The sequence below is a fragment of the Corvus kubaryi genome, unplaced genomic scaffold (genome assembly GCF_017639235.1).
Source record: "Corvus kubaryi isolate FWS band 111438036 unplaced genomic scaffold, C.kubaryi_AGA036_p1.0 37398, whole genome shotgun sequence".
In the NCBI taxonomy this organism is placed as follows: domain Eukaryota; kingdom Metazoa; phylum Chordata; class Aves; order Passeriformes; family Corvidae; genus Corvus; species Corvus kubaryi.
This window is the reverse complement of record NW_024581137.1, coordinates 40,375,386-40,383,791: the sequence shown is the minus strand read 5'-3', so window position 1 is coordinate 40,383,791 and position 8,406 is coordinate 40,375,386.

The following is an 8,406-nucleotide window of genomic DNA, read 5'->3' as shown; positions in this document are numbered from 1 at the left end:
GAAAAGTTAAACAAAATCCTATCTTTTTTAGAAAAATACATTTCAGGGCTTTGGAAGCTTCTCCCTTCTCAGTCCTTTGCCATTTGCATGGCAGGATCTCAAACACTAGTCATAAATAATCTTCTTGTCACCGGCAGAGGGGTTGACCTTGCTGCTGAGACTGGGGTGGCTGCAGCACCTCAGGTTATTGTCCAGCATGGACCCATGAACAACCATACCATGAGTATCCTGAGACCTATCAACCTGTCCTAGGCACTATGTGATCAAAAATGATGTCTCATATCAAAAGCACACAGAAGGTGACCTTCCTGGTATTTGCAAGGCAAGTGAGTGGCCGTGGCTGGAACCACAGCTCTAGCTCATACTTGCAGGTAGTTGTGGAGTTTGCCTTGTGCATGTGTAATTTCTCTGCTTGGGACTCTAGCCCTCACTTCTCCTGTCCTCTGCAGCCACAGCATACCCTTGGCAGTGCTTCCCTGAAAAGTGGTCTCTGGATTTCCCCCTATTATTGTATTTTTATGTTTTAAGAAATGCTAAAACATTTTAATACTAAGCCAATGTAAATATTTGTCTATACTTAAATAACCTAAATGAATATGCATGTCTATAGACTCTTTTCTTAGGAAACCTCCCACAATAATATTCCTTTCCTTTGCAAATGATTTATAGTATGAGATTCTATCACTATTTTCATAAGGTCATACCATATGAAAGTGTAGCATGGACTATCTCAGAGCTATTAAAATAGGCGATGAAAACCATAAAGTTATGAAAGTACACAATTTTGTGATAACTATTCATATGTCCACTTTGAAATAAGAATATGCCACGTAAAAGTTAAGTTTTATGAGCAGACATGTTAGCACGACCTCTTATTAAGGTCTTCTGTTAGTTTCTACTAAAAGACTTGGTTCTCAGTTGTTTATAACTCTACCATCTGTTATCTGCTTAGACTGAAATTTCCCTCAGTGTGAACCTGGGTTGTGCTGTATTAGTTTGGAAAACTTCAGCCAGAATTGTCCATCCAGTAAGGGGAAATGGCTTTAGCCATGGTAAAACTTCTTTTTGAATAGTAAATGAGCTTTTTGCTTTGAAACAGGCTTCTTGAAACAGGGATAGGTTAGGGTTAGATCTAGGGTTAGGGGAAGAATGGTCTCAGAGTAAGATTTTTGTCTTATTCTGAAACTGAAAACCTGGTCGAATGGAGTTTATAAAACAAAGCCATAATGTAATAATCTACAGATGCCCTGTAGAAATACTGTAGACTCATCTCTATACTTCCAGCTAGAATTCTCATGCATGGAGAGCATCTCAAACCCCCAGAAGCTCAAGTGTGTGACTAGAAATCATGTTTCTGACAGCAGAGGATGGTGATGGTGCATCCCAGCTTCAGAGGGTGTAGGCCTATGGGCAGCCTTGCATGGTGTTGCCATTCCGAAGCAGGATGGAGTTTGATGAGAAAAGCATAGTCCTGTCTGAGCAATCATTTTGTCAGGAAGAGATGGCAGGCAATGCCAATATTTCGGAGAGTTCATCTTACCACATTCTGTAGCAGCATTATGACCCCATAGGCTGCCACAGTGCCTTAACACAGAGACGAGACAAAGGGGTTTACCATCACGTCCTTCAGTGGTCTTACTCCTGGATATCTTCCCAGAGCAGTAAAATAAAACAAGTGAAACCAGCTTTTTGGTAACAAAATCTCACTGCAAAACTCAATTTACTTGGGCCAGGGGGCACTGCAGGCTGAACCTGTTATTCTCTGCCTCGCTTTGGTTTTTGGTGTATCTATTCTGGCTGGAGACTTGAATGAGATGATGACTCCAGCTTTTGAGGGACATATCTTTATGAAGCAATTTCCATTTTTTACTGAAGGTTTTCTACCCCATACCTCAAGTTTTGTTCATGACCTGAAAAAAAAGTTATGTTGAGCTTTTTAATGCACAATGAAATTATTGAAGTAAGAGTTTGACTGAAATTAAGAGTTTCAGTCAGAGTTCAATTAAGTTAACCCAAATACTCCTTGCTACAGAACAGTAATTAGGGAGACCCCCAAACAAAAGTCTAAAATATCCCAGTGAATGGATGTGACATTGGTCAAAACCCTTCTCCTTGCTGAGGAACAAGGATACAAAAGGGAGGCTTTTCTTAATGGTTGGGTAGGGAAATAAGTACAAGTTACCTGAGGTTCTCAAGTCAGGGATGGTGAGAGCCTGGCCTGGATACCCGTGCACCAACCCCAGATGTGTGATGTTTGCTAAAAGCACAGTCCAATCCTGAGAATTGATATGAGGTACCAGAAGTGAAGATCTGGCCCAAAAATTCTTACTTTTTTTACAAAAGAAGCTATAGGCACTCATGAAAGCAGGGACTTCTGGAGGGTGGCTCAGACTGTGACTCGATCTGGGCTGAAGACCAGAGAGCTGTGGAGAAGCTCATAACCATTCGTCTGATGTGAACTTTGAATTATGAAGACACTTAGAAATAAAGCTGTGGAACGATGCAGACTCAGAAAGACAGAAGGTAGTTTCTAGCTGAAAACGTCCGTAAGGTATTTACTGAAAGTACAGCTATAAAATACAGCTTGTAGAGTCCTGTTAATATGTACAGCCTGGTAAGGAAGGGTATTTCACACAGTCTAGCAACTGGGCAGCAAGTCTTTAGACAGAAGTGGTGAAGAAGGCTTTGGTTAATGTGATTAAAATAGAAAGCATCAACTTTCAGATGGATGCATTCTTGCATATTAGTAAATAAAACCAGTTTCATATTTAAAGATAATTACTGTAAATAGGGAATTTGCTGAATTTAAAAAATGATGTTACATGGGAATTATTCTTTTATGAAGATGATTAAGATGCAGTTGTTTCATTTATGCATCATGTTACCTTAGGTTAATTGGCATTTATTTCAAAAGAAGAATTTACTGAGATAATATGATAATCATGTAGTCAGTTAACTGGTTTTGCTGGGAATGATTGTATTGAATATCAATATGAGCATCGTGACAGGAATGACTATCAAATTGAAAGAAAAATAGAGATGTATAAGAAATTAATTACTGGCATGAAAATGTAGAATTATCTTTCTTCAAACTCATCTGTAAATTCAGAAATTTCAGTCCAGCACTGGAATTCATAAAGGAAAAGTGTTGTTTTCACCTATATTATTTAAAATCTCATATAAAGCAGCAGTTCTTAATGACTTTTTCTTTTTTAATTTTCATTTACTTTATTCTTTTAAGAGACTTCTAAATTTCTAGTGTTTATGTTGTTTATATATGTGATATGCATTGAAAAAACATTGAATCTCATTATAAGATTTTCTTCAGCTATTAGCCTTCTAACCAGTCTCAATTTCTGTTTTTTTTTGCCAATTTTGCAGTAGGGCAGTATTTAGATGACGTGTTTTTTTAGTGGTAGGGTAGACAAACATCTAAGAACAAAGCTCCTCTTTTATCTGCCTTTTGCTTCTTATCCACAACGTTTGATTCATGTCATGGTGAATTGAATCTGCTCTTAGCCAAGAGGTACTATCAGTTAGCAGGACTGGAAGGGGGAGATATTCCTGGAATGTCCCTTTACTCTCGCCCTAAAAGCTAAGCCCACATGCTCTCAATTGTGTTTCTAAATAAGTTGGAACCTGGCACTTGTTTCCTTGTAACCTGGCTATTAGACCCTTTTTCCATTGGCACAAGACAGGCATCTTGGTGTGTTTGCTCAGCTCAGGGCCCCATTTATACTGACAAATTTACTGTGCCAGAAGTTACATTAAAGCGTCATACTGCCCTAGTTGTTTTAGAACAGGATTCTGTAACATGGTAAACTTTCCTACATAAACATTTACCTATGCAGAATTTATGCCTGTACAGTTTTACCTTTTTAAAAAAGTAGAAATCACATTTTTCATTCTTGAAGTGGTGAAGACAACTTTCACATATATAATACTACATTGCCTTTTCCTGTTTCCAGAGAAAAAAAATTGCCTACTCTGAAGGCTAGACCTTTCCTTTAGATTTACAGCATTATCTGCACACCTACTCAGCTGAAAAGGATGAAGAGGTAGGAATGAGATAAATGGACACTGCTGGGCTTACCAGTCCAGAAAAAAAATAATGAAGGAAAGCATCCTCAACATATTTTATTTCCCACTAAATGATGATAAACATAACATAAATTGGCTCTCCTAATGACCCTGACTGTCATATGTGAGTATCTGCTACTCCAGCATGATTGTGATGCAGCCTGTTACCAACCCTTGCAACTTTGCAATGTTTTGGATATAGAGTTGTGTACATGTTGACTTAAAATATCCTGGTAAGTGAGAAGCAAGTCTTTAAGACAGGGTTTTAGAAGGGTCTTTGTTGGAGTGATATGTCTATGAGTAACTGGGTATGTGTGCTGAGGAAGTGGAGAAATTTGAGCTTTACTATGAGGTATAGCTATGAAAATTTGCTGAAATAAACAATTGAATATCTGTAACAACTGCATTCTGAATTGTAGATATGTTTGATTGTGTGAGAACTTGGAAGTTACTATATGAAAAAAGTTGTTGAAACACTGTTGTTGAGATGTTTGTAATGAAAATGGGTATGTGGCATACGGATCAAAATGGGATTGGTGCTGGACACACTAACTCATTGGGAGCCCTTTCTTCCTTTCTCTGACTTTGACCTGGAAGTCATCACCCAAGCTGTGAAAACCACAACCTTATGTTTATTTGGTATTAATACACGCTAGCATTCTTCAATTGATATAATAGCATAGTCACAGTGCTGTTTCTCCTCTATGGTGTTTTGGCTATATCTAGTGTTGGGAAATCCCCTGGGGAATGCATCTAGTGGCTGGGTGGTCCTCAGGCTGCCGCTGGTCCGGCGCTCTGGTCCGGCGCAGGCCGTGTGGGTTTGGACAGGAGTCTTGGCTGCAGCAGGAGGGTGTTAGTGTGATAAGGGCTGCCTCTTCCCAGGCAATTCCTGTCCTGGATAACTGCTTGGGAGATGCAGCTCTGCAGCTCCTGCAGCTAGCTGCATTGCAGCAAGCTTAAATCTCTCTGCACCAGGCTCCACTGCGAGACACAGAGTGGCCTTTGAGAGCCTTGGGATAAATAAGTTTTATTTTAGAAGTCTTGCCCCACTGAACTCCATGGCAAAACTGCAGTTGACTTCACAGGGATAAAACCTGTCTCTTATTCTTGCTAGATTTGGACTAGAAATTTCAGCTTCCACTACAGCTAATGGAAGTCACATGCACGTTCCAGAAGGAGGGCAGATCTCTTTCATCTCTTGAGTACCATGCTCCTCTGTGGCACTTCCAAGGCTGCATCAGTTATCACAGGTCCGTTTATTTTAATGATGCAGCAGGAGTGTCCTAACTTCCTATGAAGGTACTTTGTTGTAATTATCTTGTATGTCTAGGGGCACCACAAGGGGTTACATTTATTTTACTGCCAAAGAACTGTTGTTTCAGCTGCAGTTCTATGAAGAAACAATCACATCTCCAGCAGTTTGTTAGATTAATCACAGGTGTGTAATCCCAGCACATACCCTAGAGGGTATATCCTTTGACCCGTTTCCTTTTTTAAAGGGGAAACTCTGAATTAATATCACTTGCATTGCTTATCACCATTCACACTGGGTTTCTGCAGGATGCTGCAAAAAACAAACTAAAATCTTCTGTGACCTTTATTTTACTTGTGTTCAAGTGAATATTGTAATTTAACAAACCTGAATTGCTCATTGGCAGAATTCCCTGGAATACTGGAAGTTAATGATAAAAGGTTGAATATAGAACTGGCTCAGGAACTAAGTGAAGCAAAGAATTTACTTCACTTTTGAAGCAAAGAATTTGTTCACCCTTAGCACACAGCTGTGCTTCAGTGTTTTATTCCAATGGCATTAGAATAATTAGTTCATCAACTCATTTATTACTTTGCAGTAAGCAATAGGAAAATATCTCTGATCCTCACCAACTTATGTAGTCATTGCACAGGTTTAAAATATGATCACCTTTGATGTTAACTTAGTAATTATTCTTTCGGGTTAACAGTAGCATAAGGATGCTCTATTTCCCAGCTTCATTCCATGCCTTGTGCTGCAAACCAACATCAAGTAAAGGTTAAGAGAATTCAGAGACAAAGCAGAAGGTTTTCTGGACTTTTACATTTCAATTATGTAACCATGTAATGTGGAAACAAGTAAATATCTAAGAACTTGAACTTTTGTTGACTATAGTATGTTTAAAAGCCGCATCTGGGGAAAATTAAATGAATATGTGAGAAGGGATATGCATTTACTTTTGTTATAAGTTGAATTCTTACAATAAAACAGCCCTAGGAATAGAATCTCTGTAGGGGAACGAATTTCTGTACATTAAAAAGAAATACAGCCAATGATTCATAGAAACATATGAACTGTTTCACCCGGGAGTATATTTTTAAGTAATTTTGGCTGCTTAGTCCTCTGTTTTTTTTGGAAATGAGATTTTTGTTTCACCTGAAGCAGTGGGTTGGTATCGGTGTCTACTACAGCACTCCTGAGACATGTGTGCACTGTGAGAAAATGGGATGAAATATTAGGGCTTCAGAATAACTGTATCTGTATTTCTGAACTTCCATGTTGAGCCCTATCCTGAAACAAATTCAGACTCAAGAACAAAACACTGCTGAAGGATTGTTCCAGGATCCAGATTCACAGCAAAATATAGCACTATGTGAAGCAGTGAACATGCACCCAAACAGGTATTTAATTAAGGTGTTGAATGCAAATGATGAATGACTATTGGCATGGATTTTGCAAGGGCTCTTGCAGGAATGAAGCTCTTCCCAAGCACAGTACCCTGTGAACTGCAAGTCTGTGGCAGTGCAGGTGTGCAGAATTTGTAAAGCAGTGCAAACATTTGTGGAAAAACACCATTCTGGAAAGGGTTAAACCTGAATTTTCCTGCTGTCTGTATTCTTTACTCATATTGTCCTGAAAATCTAGAGTGACTCTTGAATATTTAAGACTTGGATTGAACATAAGTCTTTTGTATGCCTTAAGGATCTGTTCAATATGCACAGTACATTCTTACTTCCCAGATTTATCACTAAGCACAGAAAAGCAAGCTTGCTATTGTTTTAGAAGTCTCTCTAGGAAAGGAGTGGTCTGGTGGGTCTTGCAGAATAAGACATTCTGCAGTTCTTCAAGATATTTATATGAAATGCATCCAATGGGGATTCATATTCCTTCTGGGATTTCTTTCTGGGATAGGGTATTGCAAGTAATAACCTTTAACTGCTATTAATAATCTATTAACTCCTTTGATGGCTCTAGTGAACACAGCTGTGTGACAGGAAATCTTATTTTGGGAGAATGGATGTACAGAGTCCACCCTGAAAAAGATATTTGTGGGAAGAAGAAAAGGGATAAAAAAACAAGTGCCTTTTCTCAGCTGAGTGTTTGCTTCTCATACTATTGTGCTTTATAATAGAACCAATTTCAAAGCCCAATTAACACTTACATGGACACAGACTGGCAAAATAGTTCACATGCTTTTTGCTAAAACCAAGGTTGTTTTTTGCTAGGGTGAATTCATATGAAGGCTGTCTCAAAACAGATTTGACTTGAAACTTTAATGAAAATGACACATAATTCTGCAGAAAATGCAAAAATGAGCATTAATTTCTTTTTTCTGTAAGGTTTTTTAGCCACTGTGATTGGGCTACTGACAAACATTTGCTCTGCTTCCTACACAAGGCTGGTCTGTGGCAGTAGTAGAAGATCAATCAGAGAAAATAACTAGTACTGGAAATATAATCCTTCATTTTTCAGGCACTGCTAATTTGTTAAATTTGGCCTGCAATGATCCAAACTATTAACAACCAGTGTGTTGCAAGAGGAGCAAGAAACCCTGTTTGTTCCTACTGAATAATTTCATGTACTATCTCTGCTTTGAGAGTTGTCTAAAGAGTATGAACAGTGAGAAGGAACCATATTAACTTTATAAAAAAAGAATAAGCCTCCTACTTCCATTGCTTCCATTGAATGTTTAGTGATGTAATTTTGCCAAAGGACCGCATAAGAACTGAGTAAAGTCTTCAGGGTTTCTCTACACAGTGATAACCTGGACTTGTACCAAATGTTTCTTTGCCAAATCCTGGGAGTACTTTCACTCTGTGTAAGTATTGGCAGGAGAAAACTGTAGCAATTGCCACCAACAGGCTGTGGAATAAGTTTATTAGTATTTACAGAAAGAGGAAATGTAACGATCATACAACCTAGTCCAATGGGGCACTTTATGTTGTTGTTATTTGAATTTTAAATTGGGAAACTGTAACACATGAAAATCTTATTTTACTGAAATCAAAGGGGATTTTAATTAAGCAGAATTTTATTCAAGATCCATATTCAAAATACTTAAAAAAAATGAGAAC